At 38.5% G+C, this 20648-nt stretch overlaps 1 protein-coding gene across 1 annotated transcript in view; it reads left to right on the top strand.

Moving 5' to 3' along the window:
* MAGI1 (membrane associated guanylate kinase, WW and PDZ domain containing 1) overlaps positions 1-20648 on the top strand; it is a 741784-nt gene that overhangs the window by 459097 nt on the left and 262039 nt on the right. Inside the window, exon 2 of the mRNA XM_011980350.1 lies at positions 14420-14536. The gene's annotated coding sequence lies outside the window, so the exon portion shown is untranslated. The remainder of the gene's footprint in view (positions 1-14419; positions 14537-20648) is intronic.

Raw genomic sequence — 20648 nt, 5'->3', positions numbered from 1 at the left:
TTGTTTTTGTGCTTGGAATTAGTTGAGGTCTTTCCTATTTGATGGCAAATAGGATCTTGACCTGATCCAGTTTACTTCATTCTGTGCCTTCTCTCCTTTCTCTGGATATGTTAAATGACAAGATAGAAAATAGCTTATTTTGTGTGTGTGTGTGTGTGTGTGTGTGTGTGTGTGTGTGTATGTTTTCCCTTATAAACATAGTTAAAAAAAAAAAAAGCTGTAGCACTTTGGGTTGCCAGTTTGCTCTCTAGTCAAGAAAAAAATGATCATTAAGGGCAATGTTAATATGTGACCAGTGAGCCTGTCAGAGGGGAAACCAGGATGGCAGATGTGATAGGGTTGTCTTACATAAATCACCTTCCATTGTCGAGGTTGGCATATGGCCAGTGAGTGTCCTAATTACTGAATGGCTTTTATAGCCCCATTATTTATAATCACTTTTGAATAGCAGCTGGAAGACTACAGTGAGACGGAATGAAAATAGTGGAGTGTGAAAATTATAATCGTTTATGGAATTATGGAGATTAGAAATATCTGATGATCAGCCTAGAACTCTCCCCCCTAAATATATTTTAAACAAGCGCACTATACACAACACTCTTGAAAAATGAGAGATGTGGTCAATCAGAGAGATGAGTCTTAATGATTTAAGAATATTTAACTTAGTGGGTTGGCAACATATGAAATAAGTCTAGAACTTGTACACAACCACATTTACATAAAATAGGTGTCCCCTCTCCTCCCTTACCCCAATCCGTCCCTCTGCCCCAGGACCATGGCGATTACTTGTGACTCTCTCTTTTGTTTCTGATTTTGATACTATTTAAAGAAAGGTGCTGTGCAAAGAATAGACTCAAAGATGCTCTGTTGATGGGAAATTGTGTCACTTTTCTCAGACCCATCAAATGATGTGTGTATCACGGTGGTGTCTGCTCTCACAGTCCAGTAGAAATTGAAGTGACGTACTATACTGTAACAGTCTGAATGAGATTTCCCAATGTAGGTCAGAGTGCCTAGAACTCTGGCCCCAGCCAACTGTTGCATGAATGACGTAAGATCATAGTATAATACGGTTTGCAATCCAGATTATCTATTCCTGTCTGTTTATAAATTGGGGTAAGGCTGGGAAGGTAGGAGAACATTTGTGTTAATTACTATGAATGGTCGAGGCTGTGGAATACCAATGGGATCTCAGTTATATTTGCATAAAAACATTTAAAACACGCTTACCTGTTAGCAGATTCCTAAAGCCCTAGAGTACAAGGCTTTACCCGTGGGTGCTGGTTCATGGAAACTAACCTGCTTATATGCCTTGGCTGAGTGTTCTCTGGAAGCCTGTGCCATTCAGATGTCACTCTCTTGGTTTCTTCATATGGTAGGCATTGAGAGGGCCATTTGGACAACTTTATGATGTGGCAGTTTAGAAGGAAAGTCAGTCTTTGGTTTTTATATTGGATTCACATAGATGTTTTACAGTGTCCTTATGACTGTAACTGCTTTTTAAAATAATTATTGGCTGGGTACAGTGGCTCACACCTGTAATCCCAGCACTTTGGGAGGCCGAGGCGGGAGGATCATGAGGTTAGGAATTTGAGACCACCCCAGCCAACATCATGAAACCCCATCTCTACTAAAAATACAAAAATTAGCTGGGTGTGGTGGCACACGCCTGTAGTCCCAGCTACTTGGGAGGCTGAGGTGGGAGAATCTCCTGGACCTGGGAGATGGAGGTTGTAGAGAGCCGAGACCACACCTTTATACTCCAGCCTGTCTCAAAAATGTATATATATTTTATCTTACTTTTTTATTTTGAAAGTTTCCAAACCCACACTTGTGTTGAAAAAACAACAAAATATATACTCCCATCACCAGGATTCACCAGCTGTTAACATCTCTTGCTACACCAGTCCCATCTGTCCATATTTACACCTGTTCCACTTTGCTAAGTTACCTGAGTTTAGGGTGTAGATATCATGATACCTCATCCCCAAATAAGCAAAAATTACCACAAAATGATGACATTTTCCTACAAGCCATAATGCAGTTGTCACTTATCAACATTCATTCAGTAACATCATCAAACTTTGAGTTCATAGTCAACATTCCCTTAGCTGAGCCATAAATATCTTTGTTGTTTTTATTTTTCTTAATTCCAGATCTAGTCAAGCTTACATACTGCATTGTTATGAGCCTTGGTAAAAGTAACAATTTACTGCACACTTACTATGTATTATACTAGATATTGGATTAGTGCATGATCTCATGAAGCTGCACAGCCCTTTTGAGCAGATACTATTATTATCCCTACCTGATCGATTAGGGAACTGAGGCTCAGAGAAGTTCAGCAACATGCCCCAGGCAAGCTGGTGAATTTGGGGCCTGGATCTGAACTAATCAAGCCTCGCTTGAAGTTCAGCTCTCTTAACCATATACTACTGAAAGAAACACACTCTGTGGGGACATTGATCATATCAACAAATTTCCACAACACCAACTATGCTTTTGGGAGACTTTCCAGAAGCAGAAATTGTCTTAAAAACCTTTGCAAGTTCAAGAACTTAAATATAGAAAGAATATGTGTTGGTTTTTTGCTTTTATTTTCTATGCTGGTGCTTCCTGGTTTGTCTTTATCATCATTCTGATTGTGAACCTTTCCTAGGCCTCTCTGGTCAAGAACACAGACAGTCATACTTCCCCGGATTTGAGTTGCATCTCCTCCATAGGTTGCTACCTGGGTCATGGGGCAGCTTCTGAGCCTCAGTTTATGCTTCTGTAAAATGAGACTAGCAATGTCAGTGGGTGGGAGTAAGGATTATACAGTTATTGCTTAGTACTGCTATCTGGCTCATTGAAAGTGCTTAATAAATGTTCACTGTCATCTCGAGTCCAATTGGTCCAGTTAGAATTCTAATAGAGTATCTTTTCAAGAATTTGGAGTATTCTTGAAGGGCACAGACACCTGTGTCTTTAGAGTCCACTCAGCATTCTGAATGTAGAGACACTCGATTTCAGCTTTTGGTGAGGCCATGCAGCTGTTTATGAGGGCATGCCATAAGCTCACATCAGCTATATTACTTTACCAATAGGGGAACATTGTCTTTCTGCTTTTTGTATATAAATCCTTTGTTTATTTTTTTCTGAACAGATGTTATTTCACTATCTTAGTTTAACTGGAATAAATACAAGAACCACCAAAGGCTGTAAATAATGAAAAAATCAAGATGATGGAATTTAAACCTAAGCTTGCTTTTCTTTCCATGCTTAATTCAAATTTTTTCTCACTGTGGGATGAAATTTATAATAAAAAAGATTCACCAAGAGAAAAGAACAGGGAAGGCAGGCAGAAAATGATAATAAAGCGAATTTCCTGAAGTGCTAGCAAAATGTTTCATGCTTGCTCATGCGGGGAGTTAAATGTAAATAGTAGCTTCTTGAGCTTCATCAGCATACATAAATCTGTCTCGCAGCCTCTCTCTCACATCACACTCACCACACGTTTCTTTTTTATTTATATTTTTTAACTTTTATAGAAACATGACTAAAAGAACAATAGTCTTTGGTACCACTCGGGGAATAGCTTCCATCTCTGCATGTGTGATGAGGTACCCACTGTCTGTAATCATGTGTGGTGTGTGCCTATTATTGGCAGCCCCATAGTGGGGTGGCAGCACTTGAGATTAGCGAGAGATGAGGACCTGCTGTGAGAAATAAAGCCTAGCTCCCCATATTCCATTAGGGGGCTTTTGGTGTGGCTCAGACCATTGGTCTACAAATCTTAGCAGATATTAGAATCATCTGGAAGGCTTGTTAAAACACAGATTGCTGACCCTCCACCCCTAGAATTTCTAATTCTATCAAGTCCTGGGGTAGAGACCAGTCATTTTTATTTCATGTAAGTTTCTGGGTATTGCTACTGCTGCCAGTCTCACGGGACCATACTTAGAGAACCACTGGCTTAGACTAACCTGGGAGACAATGAACACCCTCACCTCCACACCAAGTATTGCTTGAACTCTACCGCAACAATTACTTAAGGAGAATTCCTTACCTGGAGAGGCAGAACCAACATCTAGACCAGGATTTAGCAAACTGTGGCCCAAGGGGCAAATCTACTGCCTCTTTCTGTAAATAAACTTTCATTGAAAAACAACTTCATGTACATGTTGTCACTGGCTGCTTTCACACTACAGAAGCAGAATTGAGCAGCTGGATAGAGTTCATATGCACTATGAAGGCTGGAAAATAGTTGTTATCTTAGCTTTTTATGGAAATATTTTGCTGACCCCTGACCTAGACCAATTGAATGTTTAGAGAAGGGAGGTTGGAAGTAATTGTATAAAGACAGGCCCGCTGAATGTTCTTTATTTGTGTATTTTTTTAGATGTGAGAGTTTTTGTTTTTTTAGTTGAATAAATATGATCATGACAGTCATTCATTATTTCTCACTAAGCCATTCTCCAAATTAATTTTCTTACTGGAACAAGTAGTTTCTCAAAATGAAGGGAACAGTTTTACCATTGTGTAGTCTCTTTAATACATTGTTGACATCTGTTCAAATTATTGGTAGAAAAATTTTTAAAAACCGTAAGTAAAATGTGAAAAATTATTCTCATTTTGACACTGTAATTGTCAGGTGAGTTATGTTGAATGTCTTCCAGATTTGGTAGAAACTGCCATAACCTTTATATAAAGCATTTTGTGAGTATTTATCAAGAACCTTTAAAATAATATACTCATCGATCTAGTAATTCCACTTCTAGGAACTTTCAGCAAATTTTACGTTTAAAGATTTTTATTACAGCATTATGGCATAATCTTGGCTCACTGCAACCTCTGCCTCCCGGGTTCAAGCGATTCTCCTGCCTTAGTCTCCCAAGTAGCTGGGATTAGAGGAGCCTGCCACCAAGCCTGTCTAATATTTTTGTATTTTTGGTAGAGGTGGGGTTTCACCATGGTGGCCAGGCTGGTCTTAAACTGCTGACCTCATGTGACCTTCTGTGATCCACCCACCTCAGCCTCCCAGAGTGCTGGGGTTACAGGCATGAGCCACCGCATCCAGCCGCAAATGTCTATTAACATGAAACTCATAATATTGCCGTGAGTTTATGTACGTATTTTGGAGCCATTTAAGATAAAACTGGATAAAGGAAAGCTAATAACGATGTTTCTGGAGGGAATTTGTATCAAGGACCTTAAACATTTTTGTGCTTTTTGTTCCAATATCTCCACTTCAAAGATCTCAAGAAAATAATCAGAAGTACGCAGATCGATTTTGTGCAAGGAGGATAATCAAAGTAGAAACAATTTTTATGCCTACTAATTGATAATAGGTTAAATACGTTGTGATGAATTGATGAGATAAAATACTACATAGCCCTTAAAAGTATATTTTTGAGCACTAATATTGCAAATGCTTATGAATTATTTGTTAGAAAATGTAGATATAAATCCACATATGTGGCATGATCCCACACATCCTATACTTAATAGATACCTAATAGATCTCTGTATTCCACTTAAAGCTGTTCATTACTAGTTAAGCACAAACATTGGTTTCCTTTTTGACTCCACTGCATGTGGTGTCTTCCTCCATCATGTCGCCAAACCGTATCAGTTCCAGGTTTAAATTACATCTCTTCTCTGCCCCTTCCTGCCCTTCTTCCCAGACACTCCCTTAGTCCAGGCCACTTTAGGATTGTGTGATCAGCTCTACTGGCTTCTTCTGACTCTCGCCTCTACACATGACCCTGTGTGGGCATACACACTACACAACTGCAAAAGAAACCTCGATATTTAGATCATGTCCTCTACCTCCATGACTCAAATCCTGTCAGTGCATTCTTACACATGTAGAATAAAATGCAAGCTCTTTATCATGGCCTGCGAGGCACACAATTGTCTGGCCACTGCTTCTCTCTCTCTCTTTTCAAAAATTTCAATAGTATTTGGGATACAGGTGGCTTTTGGTTATATGGATGAGTTCTTTAGTGGTGAATTCTGAGATTTTAGTGCATCTGTCACCGAGCAGTGCACATGGCACCCAGTGTGTAGTCTTTTATCCCTCACCCCCCTCTCGATCTCCCTTCCTACATCCCCAAAGTCCATTATATCACTCTGTATGTCTTTTTGTCCTCATAGCTTAGCTCCTGCTTATAAGTGAGAACATACGGTATTTGGCTTTCCATTGCTTCACTTAGAATAATGGCCTCCAGCTTCATCTAAGTTGCTGCAAAAGACATTATTTTGTTCCTTTTTATGGCTGAGTAGTATTCCCTGGTGTATAGATATCACATTTTTCATTATCCACTAGTGCTTCTCTTTTTAACCTCAACCTGAGACACCCTCTGTTGGAGCTTCATGCTGTTTCTCTAGCATACCAACCTCTTGCCTACTTCCAAAACTTTTGCACATGCCGTTCACTCTGCCTGGAATATTCTTTCCCCAACACTTTGCAGACCTAGCTAGCCTCTCATCCTTCTTTAGTTCTCACCTTAACAATGGCCTCTGCCTGGAGGTCATCTCTCTTCATCCTTCCTAAAGCAGGCATGTACCCTGCTGCTCAGGGGCTCTGTGTTGTCCTTGTTGCATTCTCAGGGGTCACAGGGTGTTTAGCTCTAGGCACTTAATAAATACATGTTGAATTAGTGAATGAAACTCCCCAAATGTGTAAGTGTATTATAAATGCGCATGTATGTTTATAGGTACGTAGGCATACAGGGGAGACCATACCAAAATATTAATTGTGCTGTAAATGAAGTCACAGATTATTTTAACTTTCTTTGTTGTACTTTTGTGTATTTTTAAAATCTTGTGATTAATTCATATTGCTTTTTTATTGTGGTTAAATATATACAACATAAAGTTGACCGTTTTTTCCTTTTTTAAGTGTGTGATTCTGTAGCGTTAAGTACATTTACATTGTTGTGCATCCGTCACCAACTTCCATTTCTAAAACTTTTTCAGCATCCACAACTGAAACTCCACACCCATTAAAGGGTAACTCTCCAGTGATTTATATTGCTTTTACAATAAGAAAAAATTGTAGAAAATGTATTAGAAAAAACAAGTAGCAAACATCCTTTTCAGACAAGGTCACTTAATTGAATTTTGGGTTGTGAGTTCGAGTGACTATAAAACAAGTTAATTTGTTTTTCAATTTGTAATTTTGTGTTTAAAAAATCCTATTCTTTATAAAACTGAAGTGCTGAACTGATGGATTTTTTTTTGCTGTAATAGCTCCACTGCAGTATAAACCATTTGTTGTTGCCCTAATAAATGGACTTTTCCTACAACTATAATCATTTTTTGAAGAAATTGTGTGCTAAAGCAGAATCACCTGAAAGTGCGATCAGTTCAGAATCCTTATGCAAGTTCTCCTCAGCATTGACAATTTGAAATGTATTTCAGTGTCAATTCTAATTGTAATGAAATACCATTCTTCGACCTTCTGGATGTAGATGTAGCTGTGGAGCTCATGTAATACAGACAGGGAATTGTATTCTGCCCTCTCGGTCACAGATGGGTACATTAAGAAGACTGCAAAGTGTTCCCTCAGGAAACCTGGTTTCTTGACGACAAAGATTCTTTCTACTGAGCAACATTCCTTTTCAGATCTCTATCCTAGGAGGTAGAGATCAGTCCAAGCAGGGTCCCCTCATCATCCATCACCTTGAAAAGATGCTTCTGATAAGAGTTGGCCAAAAACTCTCTAGCAGGTGAGAGAAAAATTTGGAGAAGCGACACGTCTCAGTTATATTAGGGGATCATTTTATGTTTAAATAATGACAGGCAAAATTTATACCATAAGTAAGTTCTAAAGGAACCCTATCCAGAATATGTAAGAATATCTCTTTATCAAGAATAACTAGATAACCTAATAGGAAAACGTACAAGAAATGTGAACAGGCAAGTCACAGAAAGGAAAACATAAAAGACAATTTGAAAACTACAATAGAATGTTCAGTCTCAGTTGTAATCAGTAATTATAAATTAATATAACACCAACATATCATTTTATATTTAGTAGATTAGGAAACATTTATAAAGTTGGAATGTGCAGAAAAGAGTTAGTGGCAGCTGGATGGAATGCTAAGGTGGCCCTTGGCTGGCATCTGGGAACTTGCATTTCGGAGAATTTCTTCTATTCTAATAACCGATAAGAGTGACTCACTATGTCTAGACTGTATGCCCAAATGCTATCATTTATACTTTTTTTTCCGAGAGTCTGGAGATTTATTTTGTGCCAGGCAAAGGCTGCTTACATGACCAACTCCCAGTAAAAGCCCTGGGCCCTGGGTATCTAAGGAGCTTCTCTCGTGGGCAGCTTTTCACATGGTTTCTTTGGGGGATGTACATGTGTCCTATGTGATGCCATTTGGAGAGGACACTTAGAAACTTAACACCGATTTTCTCTGGACTTTGTTCTGTGAGGCTTTTTCCTTTGCTGATTTCACTTTGTATCTTTTTGCTAGAATAAACCATAGCCATGAGTACAACTATATAACGAGTCCTCTGAATCTTCTTAGTGAATCATCCGGTCAGGAGTGGTTTTGGGGACCTGAAAGATAGTGACAATAGCAAATGTTGGCCTAAGTGTGGGAAAACAGGACTGCCAAAACTATTTATGGAAAGGCAAATTGGTACCACCATTTTGGGGATGAATTCAAAAATATTAAAATAAATCGAAGATATCTATGTCCACTTTTAGGTTTAGATAATCTAAAGAGAAAAACCCCACACATTTGCTAAAAAAAAAGTTGGGGGAGGGAGGCATTACAGAGACTTTTATAGCAGCATTGTTTATATTGGAAATAGCTTAATTTCCTATGAAGGATAAATATATTTCGGTTTATTTTAATATTAAATATTATACAACATTTAAAATAACAAAAATTACATCCATCAAACGTGATTAACATTCTGTAAACTCATATGGGTGAAAAAAAGCAGAGTTATATTGCTGTAAATGTAAAAGACACAGAATCCAGATGTATAGAGATAAGATACAGAAATATAAAATAATGGCAGATCAAGAGAGCATCTAAGCCCCATTTTCCCCAGTTAAGATATAAAATTGTCTTACATTAAGCTCTGAACCCCTTTCTTGGAAAAAGCTCTACATATAGTCATATGTTGCATAATGACTGGAATACGTTCTGAGAAATGTGGTCTTAGGTGATTTAGTCGTGCACACATCACAGAGTGCACTTACATAAACCCAGTTGGTATAGCCTACTACACACACCTATGCTATATAGTATAGCCCATTGCTCCTAAGCTACAATCTGCACAGCATGTTACTTTCCTGAATACTGTAGGCATTTGTAACACAGTGGTAAGTATTTGTGAATCTAAACATATACAAACAGAGAGAAGGTACAGAAAAAATACAGTGTTGTAATTTTGGACCCATGGTACATATGGCTTTGACTGGAACTTTGCTATATGGTGTATGACTGTATTTCTGACCTATATTCTCTTTTCTATTTACAAAACAAATCTTGAATTTCAGAGAAAGTGAAGATGCTATGACAAACTGTCTTCCAACTTATTTTATTGGCTCACTGCCCTTGAAATTAGTAGACGATTTATAGATATGTCCCTTGAATAACTGGCAATTAATTTGATATTAGATGCCAAAATGTACAGTACTTTTAATAAAATGTGAAGGTTGAGGCTTTTCATGTCCAAATGTGATGGAACTCAAAGTGAATGTTAACTGGCAGCATAGTAAACCCTGTCCTTTTGCACATCTGCAGTAGAGGGGAGTTTTAGTTTGTTGACCATAAACCCTAGCTACCTTGGTTAGTTTGAGTATAAGCTTAGGTGTAAACCAAGAGCTTATACTTAAGAATGCCTTCTAGGTGGGGCACGGTGGCTCACACTTGTAATCCCAGCACTTTGGGAGGCTGAGACAGGAGGATTGCTTGAGCCCAGGAGTTCAAGACCAGCCTGGGCAACATAGCAAGAACCTGTATCTACAAAAATTTTAAAAATAGCTGGACATAATGGTGCATGCCTGTAGTCCCAGCTACTTGGGAAGCTGAGGCTGGAGGATTGCTTGAGCCTGAAAAGTCAAGGCTACTGTGAGCCATGATAACACCAATGCACTCCAGCCTGGGTGATAGGGTGAGACTCTGTCTCCAGAAAAATAAAAAAAATAGAATGCTTTCCAATCTATATACTCCTGGTTTATCTTGATACTTACCACATATGATCCATAAGGATGTACAAATCTTTGTTATATATGTGATAAAAAGGTATTGTACCTGAAAACTCCTTTGGAATGTTGCTTTTGATTTAAGCATTTTGGATATCATAGACATCTTTGCCATGGCTCAAATGATAACTATTAGTGTCTTTTTAATGTCAAGAACTCTTGTCACCTAAGAGAAATTTAAAACCCTACATTGCAGGCAATGGGAATTTTGCTGGTAAACATTATTTTTTAACTCAATTTCTAGGGCGCCTTATACCTCAAGCTAGAGTTAGCAGGTCGCGATATCACATATCAGTGACTTACTAGTTGATTTCATTTCCTGAACTTCAGCTCCAGCACAATGCCTGGAATATATTAAGCACACACTAAATGTTTGTTAATGAGTTACATAGGTCCACACTATTTTAGCACAAGTAGATTTTTATTCACTTCTAAAAACATTAGAAATATCCTTTCATCCAAATCTCCATAAGTCTTTATTTTGTTTCTAGCTATTTCTAAGCCAATAGAATAAATTTTGTTTGCATGGATTTTTTTTTTTTTTTAAAGAGTAAGAGTTCATGTTTGGACTGATTTTCTTTCTTTGGCCCCTCACCTCAACAATCATCCATTCAACAACATAACAATTATAATTTCCATCTTTCACTGAGTGCTTTCTTTTTGCCAGGCACTGTCTGAATGTATCATCCCATTTAATCCTCACAACAATCTTGTGACAGAGCTAATATTACATCAGTGTTCTATTTTTACAGTTGAGGAAAGCAAGGTTCAGAGATTAAACCCTGTGCTCAGACTCACCAGCTGATAAACAGTTGAACCAGGATTCAGAAGTAGGCATGTCTGGCTTAACTACCTAGATTTACTTTCTTTTTCCTTTGCTTCAACTCTCTAAAGAGAGAACTATGCAACCTGAACACTGACTCACACCTAGAACTCATCCAATCATCCAATCTTTATATGTATTTTAAACTTTTGAAATCGATTTTATTGGTATAGCTTACATATAATAAAACATACTTGTTTGTGTATATAGTTCTGTGAATTTTGACAAATATATAAACCCATGTTACTAATCTCGATCAAGAATATTATATTGGGGCCAGGAGTGGTGGCTCACACCTGTAATCCCAGCACTTTGGGACGCCGAGGTGGGCAGATCACTTGAAGATGGAGTTCAAGACCAGCCTGGCCAACATGGTAAAACCCCATCTCTACTATAAATATGAAAACTCGCCACGCATGGTGGAAGATGCCTGTAATCCCTGCTACTCGGAAGGCTGAGGCATGAAAATCGCTTGAGCCTGGGATGCAGAGGTTGCGGTGAGCTGAGATTGTGCCACTGCACACGAGCCTGGGCAACAAAATGAGGCTCCATCTCAAAAAAAGAAAATATTATATTGGCATCTCCTCCAGAATCTTCCCTTGTGCTCCCCATTTTAAAAAACTGGTGTTGAAAATATTATATATTCACAGGATATTACAAAAAATAATATAGAGGCCCCATGTATAGAATCCTGCATGTATAGAAATCATACAGAAGTCCTTCACCCTGTTTTCGCCAATGGGAAAGACCCATAGATCCATAGATCTTATTCCCTTATGCCCTTTGCAGTTAGTTTTTACTTACCTTCAGCTCTCTGTAACAACAAAACTGTTTTCTCTCACTATAAATTAGTCCGTTCCAAATTTTTTAGTGCATCCCCAAACTTTGTATATGAATGAAATCATGCAATATTTTATCTTTTGTATCTGACTTCTTTTGCTTAACATTCTGTGTTTGAGATTCATCAGTATTAATGCATGCATTAGTAGTTTCTTTTAATTGCTGTATAGCACCCCAGTGCTTGATTATACCACAGTTTGCTTATTCATTCACCTTCCGATGGACATTTGGATTGTTTCCAATTTTTGGCTATTTGTAAGTAAAGTTGCTGTGAAGATTCATCTGCAAGATTTTTTTAATGGACTTGTTTTCATTTCTCTTATGTAAGTAAGGGTGGAATTGTTGGGTCACTTGGCTATTGAAGGTATGACTTTCTAAGATATTGACAAATTGTTTCCCTAAGAGGATGAACCATTTTGTATGCCTGCTAAACAATATATTTGAGTTCCTGTTTCTCTGCAACCTTGCCAACACTTGATATTTTCAGTCTTTTTAATTTTTGTTATTCAAGTAGTTATTTAATGGGATCTCATTATGATTTTATTATTTTTCCTCTAGTGACTAAGGATGTCTAACATCTTTTTATATGCTTAATAGTCACATATATTCCATTGTGAACTGTCTGTTCAAACCTTGTGCTGATTTTTTTTGGGGGGTGGGTTCATGTGGCATGGCATGTGGGTGTCTTCGTTCAGTAAATACTTGATGAATGATTGAATGACTTAAGATTGGTTTGAATATATGTATTTTCCTTTTGAGCACTTGAAACAGTAGATATAATACCAAATAAAATAGCTCAAACTGGGTTTTATTATCTATTTCAAAATGAGCAGGTGTAGCCAGAATCTTATATTGAACGTGATGTTAAAGTAAAGATCAGTAGTTTCCTGCCCTAGGTAGGAAATACCATCATCTTAACCATCACTGTCATCCTCATGATTTACTCTTTTTGACCATAGGGAAGTTATCGTTTGAAGACATGAGTTTTATAGCTCACGTGACTCATGGGTTGCTGCATTGTTTCTCTAAGGCTAAAAATGCTCTTCCCTAATTTATATCTTGTCTAAAAATGGAAAGAGAGTCTCAGCCTAGTTAGTTTTAGCTGTCATTGAAGCATCTTTCTCCATTAAGAGTGAATGCTAGTTAGGTTGATCTACAAGACTTCTGTTGATCCTGTAGACTGTAATTTGTGATTATGATTTTTTAAAATGTGTCTCTTTTCGATGACACATTTTTGTGATAATATCATATTTTTAGCTTTTCTTTTGTTCTGTTAAGTGTAGACAATTGCAAAGAAATAAACACAGACTCACTTAGATAACTATACTTTAACAACAACAACAACAACAACAACAACAAAGCAACATACATTTAGTGTTTGAAAAGCAACACAGGGTAGGGAGATGTCTGTGTCTATGTCTGTGTCTGTCTGTCTGTCTGTCTGTGTGATGAAGAGTGAAGTCTACGTATTTATCCCCAGCTCAAGTCCTTTGTCCTAAATGAAATTGCTTTTAAAACTTTCTTCTGATTCCTCCTATTAATACCCAGTCTCTCCTTTTCCAAATTCATTTTTACAGAAAAGGAATCAGACATTATGCATAGTCCCACACATTTTCTCCCAATATCAACCCATGAAAATCTAGCTTATGCAAAGTAGTTGTTATATGGATGAATTGTGCTTTAATTGCTCCCTTTTGGTTGTTACCAGGTTTTTGTTTTTATTTATTTACTGTCATTAAAAAAAGCTATATTAGGGCCAGGTGCAGTGACTCACACCTGTCATCCCAACACTTTGGGAGGCTGAGGCAGGCAGATCACTTGAGGCCGGGAGTTTGAGACCAGCCTGTTCTACATGGTGAAGCCCTGTCTCTACTAATAATACAAAAATTAGCTGGGTGTGGTGGTGGATGCCTGTAACCCCAGCTACTCAGGAGGCCGAGGCAGGAGAATCGCTTGAATCTGGGAAGCAGCTCACTTGAATCAGTGAGCTGAGGTCGTGCCACTGCACTCTAGCCTAGGTGACAGAGTGAGACTCCATTTCAAAAAATAAAAATTAAAAAAAGTTAAAAAACTATAGTAAATGCTCATGGAAATTTGAGGAGATTACAAGTATACCTGTAGAGTAAATTCCTACCAATCAAATCCCTGGTCAAAGAACATTTTATAATTTGATAGTTATTGCTGGATTGTCTTCTTTAAGGTTTCAGTAATTTACGCTTCTAGTAATAGGGTCTACAAGTGTCGATGGCACATATTTAAATGTAATAGCCTATGTTAAACACTTTGATATTTTGGCCTTCTAGTATGATGTGAGATAGGAGCTCCAAATTAATGCATTGCCAGTGCTGTTTTATCTTTATGACATTCCTTCTTGACTTTACCCTAGCAGAGGAAAATCTAAAGTACATCCTCCTAATGACTAGGGGTGGCAGGCTAGAATTGCATCCTGTGGCTTTCTCGCACTCAGTTCTTGGCTACTCCTTTTCTAGGAGGCCCTGTTGTTGATGTGGTATGTCTATTTTATGTATTTCCTACAGGAGGAAGGCTGAACAAGGACCTGCGACATTTTCTCAATCAGCGGTTCCAGAAGGGGTCTCCTGATCATGAGCTCCAGCAGACCATAAGGGATAACCTTTACCGCCATGCTGTGCCTTGTAAGTAGCCAGACTTTAGCATCTCACTGCTGGGCGTGTGTGTGTGTGTGAAAGGTCCAGAGGAGAAAGGAGATCTCAACAACCGATTGTGGAACACCTGGTGGCTTGCCTACTGAGTGACTCCTTGACTCAAGTAAATCATAATTGAATAATACAGTGTCATAGCGTGCCTGGGTTTCAGTCATTTCTCTGTAATGTGGGGCAAATTATCTACCCTTTGTAAGGCCCACTTTTCACATTAGTGGAAAGGACATGTCAGTAATACCAGCTTCATGGAACTGCTATGAGGAGTCAATGAGATCAGGCACAGAAGGCGTTTTGTAAGATAATGGTGTGCTGTAAGCCTCCATAAATGTTAACCATTGCTGTTATTAATGGAGTAGACCGGGCCAGCGGCCTTCAGACTGACCTTTGTGGAGACCCCCAGTGAAGGGAATACCCCAGTGGGCTCTTTCTTCCTTCCCAGGGTTCTCCTTTTGGTCAACTTCATCAGATTCATAAGTCAGGATTTTATATAATTTTGTTTGAAGAAATGATTTCCACAGATAAAAAAATCCCAAACCCCCAAACCATTAGATTACACCAAATCTGAAAAAAACAAGACACAGAACACAGGATCGCTGAAAGCAGAGTGTCTGTGTGAAGAAAGGCAGCCTGTCTGTCTGTCTGTCTGTCTGTGTATGAGTGGACAAATTGACAGCTCCATTGTAGTGAAGTTTCACTGTGCTGTGGCACACTGTGTTCCTGGTTGTTTAATTTCTTTTAAAATACGAGGAAAGAATGATTCTGGTTTTATTACTTAGAATTTTTCTTTCTCCTATTACCCAGTCCTTCAAAGTTTGGAATTTATTTTTCTAGAAATATCATTTTTTAAACCAGCAAAAGAAAGGAGGAATAATTTTATGTTCAAGGTACCCTGTTTATTTCTATGTTTTGTTTGCTATAAATGGTTTGCTTTAAAAAAAAAAAAAAAGCCTTGCAAATGATATGCTAGAGTGCTAATGTTTTCTGATACTGCTGTGAAAGAACAAGCAGAACTAATCTAAGGCATTCTGTAGATTTGAAAAGACTTAGACTGTAGTTCTAGATGATAACCTCCATAGATCAGATTCTAGAATAGCCCCCGGCTCTCTATTTTACTCATAAATAAAACAGAAGCTCTGAGAGGAAAAGAAGTTTGCTACAAGTAACTTGGGACAGGGCCCCAAGATTGTCTCTGTCCATGGAGTGGCTAAGCTGCATTTGAGGGAGAGGAGTGTGATGATGTGTTAATGTGAACTTGTGGTCCTCAGTTCTTTTAGTCTTTTAGCTTTGAAGTTGTAAACTGTAATCCTGGTAATACCCTCATAATAATGTATTATATTTTGGCTTAATAATAATTAATTCCTAATGCTAATCACATAGATGGGGCAGGGATTATCATTCTATTTTTGTAAATCAAGAAACTGAGGCAATGAGGAAGCCAATAAAATGAAAGCCAAAGGTGATCAGGGCTTCGAGTCGCCTGAGTTCATCATTGCCCTGCCTCTTCTGCACTGTCAGGCATTCCTCCTGTAGTAACCCTTTGAAGTTGGGAGTCTTTGACACCCATATTACAGATGAAGAAACAAAGTCACAGGGAGGGTCAGTAAGTGGCAGATCTGGTCTTTTTAACTCTTATGTCATCTGGGGCTGTTTTCATAGCTGCCCTGTAGCTGCCTCTGAAGTTATAGCACAGCAGGTTGAATACAATTTTGCAGAAATCAGTAATTGCAGAATCATGATTGTTCTCTGTGTAATTTTTCCCCTACTTAGATTCCAATTTAAGAAATGGGGATGAAGCAAATGAGCGCACCATTTCTTGATGCATCTGTGGTGTTACCATGGTTACATTTTGGCATGCTCTCCCGTTTATTTTTTCCACTGATTTATTGGACCTGACTGTGAGCTAAATGGCTTGATTTTAAGCTTACCACTATGTAGGAATTGGGGCAAAAACGACCTGTCTTTTAAAAACAGTGGAAAAATCATGTTTGTTTTTGCTTGTATAAAGCCCTTGGCATTGATGTTTTATGGCTGTGAAACCAGTAAATCAGGAATTTGGAAAGCAGAAATGGTGTTCCTACTAAAAGAGAAAACAGGTAACAATTCATTTTACACTTCCTTCATAAAATGGGAAGGAAATTCAGAAGAGCTCTGTTTTGGAGTCTGGTGGAGCGTGTGTGCCTTTGAACATGAGTAAACTGGGGCTGACTTGGGATTCTTTCGACTTGTGTTCCTCTGGCCACATTTGTGTTTATTTTGATTCTCTGGCCCATATGACTGGGAAAGCCAAGCTCTCCACCAGCCCGTTGTGCTAATGGATTAGGAAGCCGTGGATTTGGGGAATGGATTCTCTTGATGATGATGTAACTGTGCTGCAGGGAAATGGGCTCGTGTAATCTGTACGTTCCAGAACTTCCTGCCACTGACATTTCAGTGACTTCAGTATTTTGAGAAGAGATGACCTCATGAACAGGTGCTTGTGGTGGGGGTAGACTTCTTTCCTTGTACATTTTAGGAGGCTCTTGGGTCATTGGCAATGAAGAAATAAAGCTCCTTCACTCTCAGGTTATTTTTAGTGTTGCCGTAATGTATTGGAGCTGTATGTGCATCATAGCACACTTTACCACTTAGGGCTCAGTTTATCTTAATTCTCTGGCAGAGGAAATGCAGATAATAGCACCCCTGTTTTACTGGCCAAAAGATGAAGCAACAAAATTGAACTTTCTCAAAATTGTACCATTTGAAATGCCGTATTACTCATTTCTCATCTGCTGCTATTTTACTTTTCAAAATTTGTAATGGTATTGTTGAGATATAATTCACATACCATACAATTTACCCATTTAAAGTGTTCATCCAGTGCTATTTTTGTTACGGTTATTATTATTCTCGACTCCCCTTTTATTTTCCCTTTATTCAAGAACTTTTATTATTTCTACAGTAAGAAGAAAGGGTATGTTAGTTGAAATTTAATTATATTTGCCATTGAAAATACCCCTAGAAAAACCCCAACAGAAAAGAGATGCAGTTGCAGAATGAATTCAGGGGCCTGCTGTGAAGTCTGAGGGCTGCTCTGCTGGCTGTGTGGCCTGGTACAAGTCACATAATCTCTCTGAATCTCGTTGACTCTTCAGTAAAATGGAAATAGTAGTACTGACTCAACCATTGTCTTATCAGATGCACATAGCAATCCTATAAGGTGAGTTTTATTAAAGGAAACAGGTTCAGAGAGGTTACCAGTTTGCTTAAGGTCACACAGCAAGTAGCATGGTCAGGGTTAAACCAGTTCTCTGTAACTCCCAAGTTGGGTGTTATTAGTAATAGCCTGATTAGAGTAATATACAGACTATTGAGAGTAAAAGGAAAAAATATTTCTGATGGCTGAATTTAGAGCTCTAGTTGTTGAAAATAATGATATTTTCTGTCTTGGGGTTGGGAGCAATGGCAGGCATAATACCTTAAAAATAAGTATATTCTCTCTGTTGTTCAAGTAATTCACTGGTATGTACAATATAATTTTAATTAATGATTTAGATTCAGAAAAATCATTACATGATTTTCTTAGCATAGCTAGGTTATCTTATTTTTCATTAGATCTTTTCTTTGTGTACCTATAGAAAACCATAATAAATGGGTTTGCAATGCTTGTAAACATGCCTACTTCTCTCATTCCTGAGAACCATCTAGCTAATATTTCTGTCTTTCTCCCCCCCTAGTTTTGTTCACATTCCCAACCCCTCCCAATCTGCGCTTCAACCCTACAAACTTCGTCTTCCAAACACACTTTGTGTCTTCTTATAAATGGGTACATATTATTTTTTCTATTCCGCCGCCTCTCTATCTGACCAGTTCACAGTCTTCTTTTTAAGTTTTAGCCAGATGCCACTTCCTCCACAAAGTCCTCCATTGCTTCTGCAGATTGGGCCTGTTGCCCTCCTCCCCACTCCCCAAGCTGCACTCTGTGACTTCCTTCATGCCTTTTTTGTGCCTGATTGTAGTGCCTGCTGTGTGCCTGCCTGTTCTAATTAGATTCCAACTTTCAGGAGTCAGGCAGCATATCTAACTGAGTGACCAGGCCACTCCTAGGTTAGTGCCTGGACTATAGGATAAGTATTTGTTGAACAAATGAGCAAATGAAGAAATGGAAAAAGATGTTCTTTGTTTTTCTTCTTTTATTTTTTTCTTCCTTACTTAGCATTTGAGAAAAACAGAAGAATTGCTTTGACCCTAAGACTTTCAGCATAAAAAGAAGGTCAGAGTCTTGAGCCCCAAAAAGGGTCATAGATGACTGATAAGGATTTCACTAATTATGTGGCTGGTAATCGAGGCACACAAGAAGAATGTCAGAGCTCCCATGAGCTTGGAGCTGGAGTGCCCGTTCACAGCTCCTCCTAATTGTAGTCTAGATATCACCGTACCTCCTGCAATGATAGCCTTCCTGTTTTATGACTTCTTATCCTAGCTGATGTGACAACATCTGAGATTCTTGCTTTGGAATGGCCGCTTTTCCCATGAAGATAGATGCATTACCTGACAGGGCTTGTCATTTACTATACTGCTGCTGTCAAAACGAGATACAACTCATCCAGTAGTGCCGGTTCTCTGGAATGCTGAACAATGCCCCTCCCATTCCTCTTCACTTTTCTAGGCTCAACTGTCATCTTTCTTTTCAAGCAAAGGTTGCCTAAAAGAGGAAAGGATAAGTCAGTTTTGTTCTCCAGCTTAACACTTTGTTCATCAAGGCTCTTCCCAATACTGAGACCATTGTAACCAGTCTAAGAGGTATTGATCATTGACTTAAAGGACTTCACAGAGGGATTACGTGTATTTGATCTACAAGGCGATTTAAATTTGATGTGGTAAACATAGGTGATACTGGTCTTTATACGATAGCTATATTCAAATGGGCATTTTAGCATCTGCTAACATTGTCTATTATTTTAAATGGGGCCACAAATTACCATTAGTTCTATTTGAACTTACAGTTTTCTCTTAAGCATAGTTGTTTCCAGTATGGCTTGCCTAAAATCAACCCCTTTTCCTGTGATCTTTGACAATTAGAGCTGATGACATAAACTAGACCTATTTGTCGGCAAGCATCCAGGATAAAGAACTGGATGCTGAAAAATAGTTTGCCTCCTGGAATGTGCATACCTGTGCTCAGGTTGTATTGGACACTGGTAGAATGCTTCTGGTCATAACTCATGAACTAGAGAGTTTTGCAAGCATCATAGGACTGATCAGATAAAGAGATAAAGGTCACTGGAAACTCTCTCTCTATTGCTATTTCTCTGCCGGTGTCCTCTATGTAAACTAAGGGCTGTCTGAAAGGATTGCTTTAGCCTTTGCAAAGTCTAGCCTGTGGCAAAACTATGACTACTAACAATAGCAATAGCTCTCCAGCTTTTGGACACCTACTGTGTACCAGATTCTCTGTCATGATATCTCTCTCCTTCCCTTTCTTTCTCTCTATCATGTCATCTCTAACTTTAACTTCATCTAAGGTACACAAACTCTTAAGGATCTGAACTCTTCGACTCTACCCCTTTTCTATTTAACCACAGATGTTTGTTGCTTATAATGTAAAACGTTTATCTTGATCAGCTTTCTACTGTTTTTCTCCCATTCTCTTCTACCCATCGTGACTGTATTTTCCCATGTGCCCTTGGCTTGTCTATGATACGGGGACTCCTCCCACCTACTGACCCACCCCTTGACTGCTTACACCTGTCCTTCTCCATTGAAACTTATTTGCTATGCATTGGTTTGCTATTGGGCTTCCTTTAAGAAGACAAGCATTGGAACAAAGAAGTGAATGTTTCTTGCTGTGGTATGAGGTTCCCCTGTCCATCATATATTTGTGACTTTAAATGTGGTTCTGTCCAAAATATCCTATGTAAGAGGATGTTCCAACAGAGGACATTCATGGATAGCAATGACTTCTTATGCTTTTGATTTGTCTTGATACTCCTCATGATGTTTAGCACAAACTGTGTGCATAGAAATCACTTTAAACACCAGATTGCCCACGTCAAGGGTGTTACTGTGTCAAGGGCATCACTGCACTGCTTATACATAGTTTCCTATT

The sequence above is a fragment of the Mandrillus leucophaeus genome, unplaced genomic scaffold (assembly GCF_000951045.1).
Source record: "Mandrillus leucophaeus isolate KB7577 unplaced genomic scaffold, Mleu.le_1.0 Scaffold210, whole genome shotgun sequence".
NCBI classification, from domain to species: domain Eukaryota; kingdom Metazoa; phylum Chordata; class Mammalia; order Primates; family Cercopithecidae; genus Mandrillus; species Mandrillus leucophaeus.
The sequence above is the reverse complement of the archived record's forward strand: the minus strand, read 5'-3'. Positions and strand labels throughout refer to the sequence as shown.